At 36.6% G+C, this 13,562-nt stretch overlaps 1 protein-coding gene across 4 annotated transcripts in view; it reads left to right on the top strand.

Annotated features, from left to right (window-relative positions):
* The window catches only part of thw (chitin-binding domain protein thawb), a 69,962-nt gene that overhangs the window by 17,959 nt on the left and 38,441 nt on the right, over positions 1-13,562 (top strand). For all 4 annotated transcript variants that reach the window (XM_089728596.1, XM_089728598.1, XM_089728599.1 and 1 more), the window contains one exon: positions 4,003-4,060. The gene's annotated coding sequence lies outside the window, so the exon portion shown is untranslated. The remainder of the gene's footprint in view (positions 1-4,002; positions 4,061-13,562) is intronic.

Genomic DNA, 13,562 nt, shown 5'->3' with positions numbered 1-13,562 from the left:
GAGAAAAAAAACAAAACTTTTACAAAACACTTTTACCCAAACAAGTCTGCTGAAGGTTAAAGCAATTAAACTTTCATGCGCGAATCGTGATTATTACTGAATTATTAGAATCTTCACTTTCGTTTGTCATTACAGGTCTCGTATCGGAGCCAAAAAGTCGTATTTAACATATTCAGTTGAACAGCAGAAAGCGTTTTCAAAGACGAACAGGATAAATTAGAAATTCGCTCGCTCCGAATCGTGACATACAAGCTTTTGGTTCTGAGATACGCGCGTACATATAGATGCGTCGCGTGACTGCACGCGATGATTTCGCTCGATTAAGAACCGTATTTGAATTAAAATATTGTGCTAACTTTGTTAATGCTTCATGCATTTCTCTGTTTGTATAAATTTGTTTGCTATTTCCTTATGTCAATAACTTAAAACTCATTGGAAGTTAGCATATATTCTTTGATACGTTTTTTACTGGTGGTAGGACCTCTTGTGAGTCCGCACGGGTAGGTACCACCACCCTGCCTATTTCTGCCGTGAAGCAGTAATGCGTTTCGGTTTGAAGGGCGGGGCAGCCGTTGTAACTATACTGAGACCTTAGAACTTATATCTCAAGGTGAGTGGGCGCATTTACGTTGTAGATCTATGGGCTCCAGTAACACCAGGTGGGCTGTGAGCTCGTCCATCCATCTAAGCAATAAAAAAAGATATGTGGTAAAGTATATACCTAGTCAGGTCATAAATTCTGTCACATGTTTAATGTAAAATAATTGAAACAAGTTTATCCATTATGTGACCATTCATATACCAAAATGAACTTAACAAAACATAGATTCTTATGACACTAAAGTTTATTCAAAATGACCTCCGTGATTTTGAATACAGGCCTTCAATCTGCGCGGCCAGTCGTCTATCGCAGCACGAACGAGGTCCATGTCAATATCGGCGGCTGCCTTAATCAAAGATGTCTTGAGTGACTCCAAATTGGGATGAGGCTTTGAGCACGCCTTTTCCTCCAAGTGTTGCCATATCTGGTAATCTAACGGATTCAAATCTGGACTGGAGGAGGGCCAGTCTTCGTGCCGCCGCGCCGCCAGCCAGTCTTGTGTGCTCTTCGCTCTATGAGCTGGCGCCGAATTTTTTTGGAATACCCAGTGCCTGTTATTGAACATGTTATGAGAAACAGGTTCCACAAGGTTCATCAGGACTGTATTTTGATACACAACTGCATTCGTTTTTACCCCTTTCTCACAAAAATGTACCTCTGTTAAGCCCCAATAAGAAACTCCCAACCATACCATGAGCGAGGATGGAAAATGACCTCGTTGGACACGCGGAATACGGTTGCTCGCTTCTTCACTACTGTGCGCGTACACCTTATCATTTTGTTTGTTGTAGCTCTCTTCTACGGTAAAAATTTTTTCACCCGAAAAAAGAATTTCCCGAATTTTTTTTCCCGCGTACCGCTTCAACAAAGCGCGGCGTCTCTTCAGTCTCAGGTCCATTAGACGAGTATTCAAACGATGTCTTGTTTTTCTTCGATATGCCCGAAGCCCTAAGTCTTCATTTAACACCCTTTTCACCGTGGTTCTGCTTAACCCCATCTGAAGGGCCAACAGTTTCTGCTTACGTTTGGGATTTCTTTGAATTCGCGCCTTCACAGCTTTTATCACTGCTGGAGTCCTAACAGACCGAGGGCGACTACTTCTTGACCAGTCATCTACACTAGAGTCTTCATTGTATCGTTTGATGGTACGATAAACGAATCTTTTGGTTATATTCAAACTTTTCAGTATGTTAAAAATTTGAATTGGCGGGTAACCACAACGATGCAACGCAATAACTGCAACACGGTCTTCTTTAAGCGTCCACTCCATATTTAAAAATGAGTAAAATTCTAAAATTATACATTTTTATCTTCATGAACAATTCGAAATTCGAAATCAATAAACTTTTTTGTGACCAGCATTCTAAAAGAAAAGTTTTTACTGTGTGACAATACTTATGACCTGACTAGTTATAAATCTCACTAGCCATCTAGTGTTAAGTGGTTATTAGTACCTTAGAAATTACTAGGTAATTCAGTTGTATATCCTACTGAATTGGATATTTTTACTTGTAGGTTATTTATTAGGTATTAGGCAAAAAATTCAATAAAAAAGATATATTTTTTTTGTTGCTGTCCATACGTCTCAAGGTCATTGACGTGCACATTCTTATTTTAAACGCACTATCCGTACATATGTATAAATAAAATTGGAGTGTCTGTTTGTAATGTTGAAATAACCGCTTTTTGCTACATGCATTGAATATATATACGGTACATACACCAAAATAACATTTTTTACAATTTTTGTCTGTCTGATTGTTCCGGCTAATCTCTGGAACGGCTTGACCGATTTTGACGAGACTTTCACTGATAGGTGATGATATAAGGAGTAACTTAGGTTACTTTTTTTTTACACTAGCTTCGTCCCGCGGCTTCACTTGCGGTACGACAACAACCGCGGGTAACGTCGCGAGATTCAGCTGCCTATTAATAATAAAATTTAATGTTTCCGAAGCGAAGCGAGGGCGGGTCCCTAGTATATAATTTTTTTACATTCAGCACCTGTGATATCTTCTTTTTTTTTAATCTTGTCTCATGCAATTCAGGTTGAATTTAAAAAAATTAAATAAAATAGCGTTTTAATAATGTGCGAAAGGTAATTCGACCTCAATACTACAAGCAGTAACTCGGAGTTCCAACTAACCAATACCAAAACCGCTACATCATTGTCGGTTTTATATTTACGACGTTTTGTGACGAAAACTATAATATTGTGTTATGTAAAATGCAATGCAATAACAAGCCAATTTGGGCCTTATGTCTGGAGCGGCGTATTTCGGCGAATAGAAAAACTCTGGTGAAAACAGAATCTTACCAGTAATACAATAATTTCAATGAGCTACGGATAGAGGGTCTAGTTTAGCATGTACCAGAGTAGGTTTGAAGCCTTTAAATAGTTCTAAATGGGTTAAAAAAAAATTGAAAAAAAAAGACATAAATTTATTTATTTTATTTTATTTATTTATTACGCTCACAATATAGACCACAAGCTAAAAATATACATAAAAAACACAAGTAAAAAGAAGCAAAATCTGGCTTGCAACATAAGTTATGTGCGCGCGACAAAACAAGACATAGTGCTGAATTTGTACAACAACGTTGCTTATTAACATTGACATTAGACGTAGTCGTGGCCTAAAAGATGAGACGGCTATACTAGTGTCGAGCGATGCATCGGTGCTCGAATGCCGCAGACAGATACCAATTTTTCTAATGAAATACGTACTTACGAATCAAAAACAAAAACTTTCGAACTGATTATCTCTGTCACCCCAAGTGATTGTACGCGCCGTGATGATACATTTTGTGAAGGTCCCGAGAAGATCTAGTTTGTGAGTGCGAGCTGAGTTAGTTGCAACACGAGGATGAACCTTTGCGATGACCTTTAGTGATCTGGTAATAAAATGAAAAGACGCAGTGACGTCGCGCTAGTTTCTGGGCCGTATTAAGCATAAAAATGTGGGGGTCAAAGTTACACATAAATATGTCAGCTAGTGACGGTAATTTAATAGTGCACTATATGCAGTCTTTAAAGTTTAAAAGTTGGAAAAAATTACATAACAATTTTTTTATCGCTTAGATAGCTGGACGAGCTCACAGCCCACCTGGTGTTAAGTGGTTACTGGAGCCCATAGACGGGCTCCAGTAACCACTTAACGCGCAGGGTGGCGCAGTTATGTTGTAGATGTCTATGAGCTCCAGTAACCACTTAACACCAGGTTATCTGTGCGCTCGTCCACCCGTATAAGCAATAAAAAAAATATGTAAAAAATCAGCAAGGGATATAATAAATTTATATCCAAAAAGAAATATTTTTATTTAGTATTAAGCTTTATATCAAGATAAGTGTTTTTTTGATAACAATATGCCAATAATGTTTTTTGTTTTATTTTTTTCAGGTGTAAAGTGTAAAAAAAATCTGATTCGTGTGGTCAAAGCAGGCAAGAAGAATAGTCGGTGAGTCACTATAACATTAGTCACTATAACATATTTTTTTATTTGATTTATTATTATATTTAAATAAAGATTTGACAAAATCCAAATATTTGCTAACGAAAAAAAAATATGTACACGTATGGTACATGAGCCTATTGTGACATTTACCAAACACTCTAATCGTGAAAATGAAATCACACGTCAAGTAAACAGCTGGACCTCGAGATCCTTGTCGTTTGTTCTGTTTGAAAGCAAAAGTTTTTTTTCCTGCCCATGCTGATAGCCTTGAGAGGCTATTTCAGCTTCGCCCTAACATATAGGTGAGCTCACGGGGCTCAAACCGTAGTGTTGCTAACACTGGCTCTAGAAAGAGCAGTGCTTCGCAGAATCTACCACCGGATCGGAAACGCGACCCACTGAGAAGATCCAGCGAGAAACTCAGTGGGCTGTCTCTATGGGTGCAAAAGTAAAGTTAAGAAACATTTTTTTATGCAAAAATAGACAGTACATCGCACGATATTCGATAGTTGACCAATGACACATAGTCGTTTGTGACCACGAAGACTGGAAAATATTCGAAAGTTGAGTAATAATTAAATGAAAAAAGTAAATTGGAGCTAAAGCCGAAAAAGAAGTTTTAATTAATAATTAACATATATACATAATATGTCCATTTACTTCATTATTTTTGAAAGATGATTATTTGTAACCTCGTCTCTCGGTCGTGGTGTATGTGAGCTCTCGTGATCGTTCCGCGCCCGGTAGGCTTCCAAAACTCAATTAATCTCGCATGCGGATGGCACACGCGTGAGAGCATGACCTTTCCATTTTAAGCGAGTATTTGCATCTAGGTCATTTTGAACTAGTACATTTGGACGCTAAAACTAATTTAGTACACATTTAAATTATTTATTTACCACTAGCCGACCCGGCGGCGACTTCGTAGTGCCTCAATCGATAAACAAAATACCTAAAATTTTGTATAAAATAAACTTAAAACAAACAAAAGGAATCCGTTCGACGGGAAAGATATCAAAGGGAAAACAAAATTGTTATTTTTATTTAATTCTCAACATTTTCATATTTATCTACCTTTTAAACCTTCCCTGGACTTCCAGGAATAATTCAAGACCAAAATTAGCCAAATCGGTCCAGCCGTTCTCGAGTTTTAGCGAGACTAACGAACAGCAATTCATTTTTATATATAGAGATAAGTATTTGTGCGATTGCACCACGATTGTACGAATCTGCGCCACGCCCGTGCGTTTGTTGATCCGAGCATCAACTGTTTTTGATTTTGTGTTACATTGCTGGTTTTTTTTTCAGTAAAGTAATGTATTTTTTATGAAACTATCGTTTCGTTCAGCTGTACTAACAGGATGGAGCGTAAATAATGCTAGTAAAACATTTTAAAAATATATATTTTTTTTTAATCAGGATCGATTTTTTTTCCCATCCCATTTTACATCCCAAAGGTGTCATTAGTACTATCGTCTGTCTTTGGAAGCGGTCTAACACCCAGTAGCTATATTGCAGCAGTGTTTGCAGTAAATCACGCAGCTAATCACTGGTTATCACGCTTAGTGTCAAGGTATTCTCTCATTGTCTTGTCAACATTCGTGTTAATAACTACATAGGGTCATTCCATAATGGAATAATTATGTTTTTCATACCGTATATGATAGTTGATAAAGTAATTTTTTACAATTTTTATGATGTATTTTTTTTTATTGCCCGTTTAGGCAGATGAGCATACGGCCCACCTGATGGTCAATATTTGTCTACATAGCTCCATCATCAAAAGTGTAATATAATGTAAATAATTTTGAATAATATTTGCACACATTTTGAAGTCGTCGTTTGCTTTGATGGGTGGACGAGCTCACAGCCCACCTGGTGTTAAGTGGTTACTGGAGCCCATAGATATCTACAACGTAAATGCGCCACCCACCTTGAGATATAAGTTCTAAGGTCTCAAGTATAGTTACAACGGTTGCCCCACCCTTCAAACCGAAACGCATTACTGCTTCACGGCAGAAATGGGCAGGGTGGTGGTACCTACCCGTGCGGACTCACAAGAGGTCCTACCACCAGTAATTACGCAAATTATAATTTTGCAGGTTTCATTTTTATTACACGATGTTATTCCTTCACCGTGGAAATCAATCGTGAACATTTGTTGAGTACGTATTTCATTAGAAAAATTGGTACTCGCCTGCGGGATTCGAACACCGGTGCATCGCTCAACACGAATGCACCGAACGTCTTATCCGTTAGGCCACGACGACTTCACAATTTTATTGGAATATCGACAAAATCTACGTCCTGTTTAGGCAGACAGTAATTAGTCATACAGTTCGGAATCTGCTCTATCTAAGTCGATCATTCCCAGTTTTTTTTCTCTTCATCTTTGTTTTGTTATTGCTTAGATGGGAAGGGATGAAAAATTAGTATTTTCGATAAAGTTGATTATTGAAAACACGAATAAAACAACATTTTCTGAAAATAAATCGTAGCTAGATCGATTTATCGCCCCCGAAATCCCCTGTGTACTAAATTTTATGAAAATCGTTGGAGCCGTTTCCGAGATTCAGATTATATATATATACAAGAATTGCTCGCTTAAAGATATAATAATAATAAGGATATTATAACAAACAAAATACTTTCGCATCTAAATATTATAGATACACACTTACATAACAACGACAATTAACATTATAACTTTAACATTTCAAACTAATTACAATGAGTGTGTTATGTGATTTAGTTCATTGTCTACCGTAAATTTTATTTTCGATTCGTATCATTCGACTTTCTCTCGTCGCCGTCTGACTTTGAACAGTTTAGCTGCGATGATATCGTTTCACACGACCGATCCCTTATCATTGTGGCATCGAAGCGGTGAAGACACGCATCTCGCGAGCTCACACACTACAGGGTAGGACTCAGGTCCTTAGCGAAAGAGGTTACAATATCTGGTGAACACGTTACTTAAGAACTCTATGAAATTATTCAGTGTTTAGTTGTTAGGTAGGTACTTACCTTTAGGTAATTAACTTTTCAATATCTTTAATCAGTTACAAAACTCTGATGACTAAATTAAAGTATTTAATATTCATAAACATTAAATAAAAGTCATTTTCAATTGAAATTGGGGTAGCCGTTGTAACTACACTAAGACCTTAGAACTCATATCTCAAGGTGGGTCGCGGCATTTACGTTGTAGATGTCTATGGGCTTCAGTAACCACTTAACACCAGATGGGCGTGAGCTTCGTCTACCCATCTAAGCAATAAAAAAACCTTATAGGTATACATATGTGCAAGCTTATTTCGAACATGTCGCGATATCGAGATTTTTTCAAATATCTTATACCTTATTCTAAGATGGCTACCTGCTTTAAAATAATAATCAAGCTCGCCGAAGAAATAAAAAAAATTCCTCAAAAAGGAAATAGTTGGGGCCCATGCCTCCCATTCTCAATTCCTGATTACGTTGCGTGTTATATAACTAGCACCGATATGTGTAGCATGAGAAACGATTGTTCTGAGATGAGATTATTGGGGCATCGTTGCTAAATTGCACGAACACTTAATTAGGTATTTAAACCCTTTCGCGGTTAATTAGCTTACTTCTTTTTTTTCGTAATTCCCAAATGTCGTTTACATTAATTTTAGCAGTTGCGTACGTATTTCGAAGCTTAAAGAATTCGCTTGCTGCAATTATATTAGCATAGTGTGTTCGTATAGCATTACGTATTAATTTTAACTAGAGGCCCCGTAGTAGTCGAAATTCGACTATAATTAATTGGAATTGTAAGTTTGTATACTATTAAGATTATATTTTATACATCTATAATCACAAATTTCGCCAAGACTACACTATAAAAATATTAACAAAGACAAACAATATTTAATCTATTCTTAATTTGACAACAAACGTCAAGAACAAAAGTTTGACAATAAATAATATGCATGCGTGTGTGCGTCAAATACATGGTATGTAGTGTGTGTAATATTTTCTTTGTTGATTTAATGTATCTTCTGTGCATTCTTTTAAAAAAATATTAGCATTGTGCACTTCTTCTCTATATTCTCTATAAGTGTGGAAAATTTCATACTCCTCCGTCCGCGCAATTTTCGTAAAAAGCGATACAAAGTTTTTGCTTCACGTATTAATATATAGATACCATGAGATTTCCGACATCGCCCAGGTCATTCATTACACTTAAGAAAATACCATAATATGTGTTAGTCCAGGATTTAAACTATCTATGTTCTTGTGAGTCCTTTCAACCTACTTTGCGTTTTTACAATTTTACATATAAACATAAAAAACTTTTACATTTATAACAATAATATAAATTTGGATTAAAAATCATGTGATTGCTTGACTATTACGCCTAGTAAGGTCGAGTGAACGAACCCATATTTCCCATACAAATTGATCGTATTTTGACCACACGCGATACAAGCTCCGATAGAGCCGTGAATAGTAACAAATAATAACATAATTTGACCTGTAACGAAGCGTACATACACTTTCCAACCTTATTTGGTGTTGTTATAGTTCGCAATTGTACAGGAAATAAATAAAGACGGTGCTTTTGTGATTGTGCAATGCAAATATTTGAAACGTCTTGATACTTCTGTGTGTGTTTTGAATGAATTTGTAAAGATCTTCAGATGTTTTACGTTTGAATAACCTTTCTATTGCTATCGTGCGATGAGGTGTTTTCTTGTCTTATTCCTTTAAATGAGCAATTCTTGTATATTAATATATATGTATATAATCTGAATCTCGGAAACGGCTCCAACGATTTTCATAAAATTTAGTATACAGGGGATTTCGGGGGCGATAAATCGATCTAGCTACGATTTATTTTCAGAAAATGTTGTTTTATTCGTGTTTTCAATAATCAACTCTTCCCGACATCTATTGGCGAATAATAATACTATTTTTCTTAATTGAGAGCAACTAACCACTTTAAAGACACAACAAGATGGCGTTATCAAAAAAAAACGAGCAAAGCTCGGTCATCATCTATTCAGTAATACGACGACGTAATACGACCCAATCTAAAATACGGCTATGAATACGATTTTTAGTACTTTCTATTACTGGTGGTAGTACCTCTTGTTAGTCCAAGCGGGTAGGTACCACTACCCTGCTTATTTCTGCCGTGAAGCAGTAATGCGTACTGTTACAACCGAGACCTTAGAACTGTTGTCTCAAGAAGGGTAGCGGGATTTATTTTCTAGATGTTTATGGTCTCCGGTAACCACTTAGCAATATAGCACTACTTGGGCCGTGAGCTCGTCCACACATTTAAGCAATAGAAAAAATGTTAATAGATATTGGATAGAATTATAGCCTCCAATCAAAACAAAGGGCTTCTGTTATTTTTTTTATTGCTTAGATGGGTGGACGAGCTCACAGCCCACCTGGTGTTAAGTAGTTACTGGAGCCCATAGATATCTACAACGTAAATGCGTCACCCACCTTGAGATTGTTCATTTTTATGAGTTTTGGTGGGTAGCTGTTTAGCTTTGTTGCTGATGACCGTGAGGTGGTGTAATCACTGACCACCAGCATACCTCGCTGCCATTTAAGACAATAAAATAACAGTTCTCTAAACAAACATAAATTAAATGCAGCGATTTTTCTTGTTTTTTTTTTTCAAATATAAAACTTTCTCCATACAACTATTACTTTAATAGTATACATATAATCCCATTCCACGACGCCCTTCATGCGGCCAATGATCGGAGGCGCTGGCGGGACATTACAAGGAGCAAAATCTTGTCGACATATAATGGTCACGACCCTCAGCACTGAGGAAACGACGCGAGGAGGAGATACATATAATGTATAATAATATAACTTAAATTACCCTCGGAAGAAGTATAATTCATATTATTTAGAGAGAAACTTTGAAACTAATAAACACTGAGGTGGTAATTGGAATGTGAATATAAACCAATTAAACATATAATAATTCTATAAGAAGCCGAGCCAAAATCTTAAAACGCGGAAACTAAAGTTTGTTTTGTTATTAATTAAAAAAAATTAATCGAATAAAAAAATGTATAACTTTAAAACCTTCTGAATCATATTTAGTAAGTCAAAAAAGCATATTCGTATCTCTTTTTAAGCTTCATTGTCAACTTGCAAAACTAATGTCAAATGTCAAATTGCAAACCACAGGCTAGGAATGTATTCCTAAACGTTTTTCGACAAACAGTACTTATGTAATGTTTTATTTGCTTTTGTGTAAACCGGCATTGTCATTTGATATTTAAGTGAACACAATTATCACGCTTGTCATGCTCGGTGTGGGTAGAAAAATTAACAATAGCGCGGATTAATAAGTCGTATTGAATGACTATTTCACTATCGTTGGTTTGATCTTTTGTTCGCTTTAGGATATCTGATAATCTTTTGTTTAGTTTAGACTTATTTGACGTAATCGTTCGAATTTTTTCATGATAACTATTTTAATACGCTTTTATTAGCTTCAGACGTATGTATGTTTGTAACGGAATATTTGAACATGATTTTGATTCCCTTCAAAACGTCGGGGTAACTCGAAATTTGGTATACTTATGAAGGACCGACGACAATTAAATATTTAAAAAAATATATTGAAAAAAAATATTGGTAAAATGGAAATTCAACTAAAAAATGAAAAATAAATAATAGTTTAAAAAAACTAACAAAATACGCTTTTATAGAAAATCCAACTAAAAAATAGAAAATAAATTTAAATTAAAAATAGTGTACGAAAAAAGCGTATTTTGTTAGTTATCTATACATTAATACGTGAAGCAAAAACTTTTACGAAAATTGCGCTGACAGAGGAGTATGAAATTTTTCACACTTATAGAGAATATAGAGAATAAGTGCACAATGCTAATATTTTTTTAAAATAATGCATAAAAGATACATTAAATCAATAAAGAAAAACTTACACACACTACATGCCATTTATTTGACGCCCACACGCATGCATACTATTTATTGTCAAACTTTTGTTCTTGGCGTCTGTTGTCAAATTGAGAATAGATTAAATATTTTTTGCCTTTGTTAATATTTTTTATAGTGTAGTCTTGGCGAAATTTGTGATTATAGAAGTATAAAATACAATCATAATAGTGTACAAACTTACAATTCCAATTAATTATAGTCGAATTTCGACTACTGCGGGACCTCTAGTTTAAACTATTATTTATTTTTATGGATGCGCTCGTTCATTCTATAAAAAATAGTTGGAAGATGGTTTGCGATAGTGACGAGTTTACCACGCCCACGTTTCGTGGTACCGCTGTCATTTAGTACACGTGCGTTTTGTGGTTTTGATATAATTATTTTAATACCTCCACTACCCGACGTGGGCAAATTTGTACATAGATCTAAGTAACAAAAGCCAGAAAGAAAAATAACAGAAAACACATGTTACTCATTAGATCCCTAGACCCAGCATATTGTATTTTTTTTTTTGTTATAGCCTTGATGGGTGGACGAGCTCACGGCCGACCTGGTGTTAAGTGGTTACCGGAGCCCATAGACATCTACAACGTAAATACCGCCACCTACCCTTGAGACCTCAGAATAGAGAAAAAACTTTTTTCTGTATTCTGAGCTTGAGACATGAGTTAGACCTTACAGGTCTCGGTTTTAACAATACAACGGCTGCCCCACCCTTCAAACCGAAATGAATTACTGCTTCTCGGAAGAAATACGCGGAGTGGTGGTACTTCCCCGTGCGGACTCGCAAGACGTCCTACCACCAGTAAGTCGATATGTTTTTAAATAAATAATAAATAATTATTATGAATTTAAACGAAATTCGGGCTGATAGTAAACGTCATCGCATTAAATCTATTTCAGCACCAACATTTAACGTAATTATTGACAAATAAACGAAATTCAACAAGAACAACAAGTACAAGAACCGTAACACGAGTATGATCAAACAATAAGTAAACTAATTTACATATTTCGTCAGGATATTTCGCCGTACACAGTAAACAGTAATAAAAGTTAATAATGATGATGTGTCGTAGAGCAGTGGCACTGTGGGAATCGCTTGCGAGACCGTTTTTGTTTTGGTCCGGATGAACCGAGAGTTCATCCGTTGAGTTGTGACCGCGATTTCTAAGAGGATTGTTGGAAGTTATGGATAGGCCTTTCGTGAATAATTAAAAATACGATCAGCTTACATTTTTTACTGGTGGTAGGACCTCTTGTGAGTCCGCACGGATAGGTACCACCGCCTTACGTATTTCTGCCGTGAAGCAGTAATGCGTTTCGGTTTGAAGGGTGGGGCAGCCGCTGTAACTATATTTGAGACCTTAGAACTCATATCTCAAGGTGGGTGGCGCATTTACGTTGTAGATGTCTATGGGCTCCAGTAACCATTCAACACCAGGTGGGCTGTGAGCTCGTCCACAAAACTATGCAATAAAAAAGAAAAGAACAGTTGAATTCTGCAACCCGCATGACCCACGAGGTCAAAATTTCCATTGTATTATGTAACGGCTGTCCCACCCCTTAAACCGAAACCCATGATTATTTCGCGACAGAAATCGGCAGAATATTTGTACTTACCCTGTACCCTGATATTAAATACAGAGAATGCTGCTGCCCATTCTCTAATGATGGCTTCCCTCTGTCATCCTTTTACACCAAATACACACAGGAGATAGAGTGGTGCTATTCTACATTGACACTATGCAGTCAAAAATCGTGCACTGTCATCCTTTATTTACTTTTTTCACCTACCTATGCTGATAGCCTTGAGAGGCTATATCAGATTCTTCCTTGAAGTGGAGGGTAGCTCACGGGGCTCAAACCGGGTGTGTTGCTAACATTGGTCCTAGCAAGAGCAGTGCTTCGCAGAATCTACCACCGAATCAGAAACGCGACCCACTGAGAAGATCCGACGAGAAACTCAGTGGGCTGTGTCTATGGCTTAATTCACCCGTCAAGCCCTTCGTTGCAAGCGACGGGTTTATTTACCACAAAAGCTACCGCGTTCACCGATATAGCATGATTTGCAATTATGGTTATTAGCATTAGGTCTAAAACAAAATAAACATTCAGTTCCAGCCTTGATGATAGATGATTAATAAAGAACTTGCACTTATCATGCACTAAATGAACTTGCACTTAACACGGACTAAATGAGCATCCACTTAATTTGATTGTGTTAATAACTCACGATCGTTACTATCACGTTTTACAAATAAACAAACAAATAGACAATTCGAACCACTAAAATTTGCTCACGATGTTATTTTATACAAACCTTGACACCTGATTGAGTTTTATTGTTTTTAACACGCTTTCATTAGTTTGGTTTATATGTCTGTTTGGAATCTTGGGACGTCATTTACTGGGGGTAGGACCTCTTGTGAGTTTTTTATTTTTTTATTGCCTTTGTAGGCAGACGAGCATACAGCCCACTTGAAAGTGAGTGGTTACCGTCGCCCATGGACTTCAGCAATGCCAAAGGCAG

The sequence above is a fragment of the Bombyx mandarina genome, chromosome 07 (assembly GCF_030267445.1).
Source record: "Bombyx mandarina strain Sakado chromosome 07, ASM3026744v2".
NCBI classification, from domain to species: Eukaryota; Metazoa; Arthropoda; class Insecta; order Lepidoptera; family Bombycidae; genus Bombyx; species Bombyx mandarina.
Note: the sequence above shows the minus strand (reverse complement) of the source record. Positions and strands in the feature narration are given on the sequence as shown.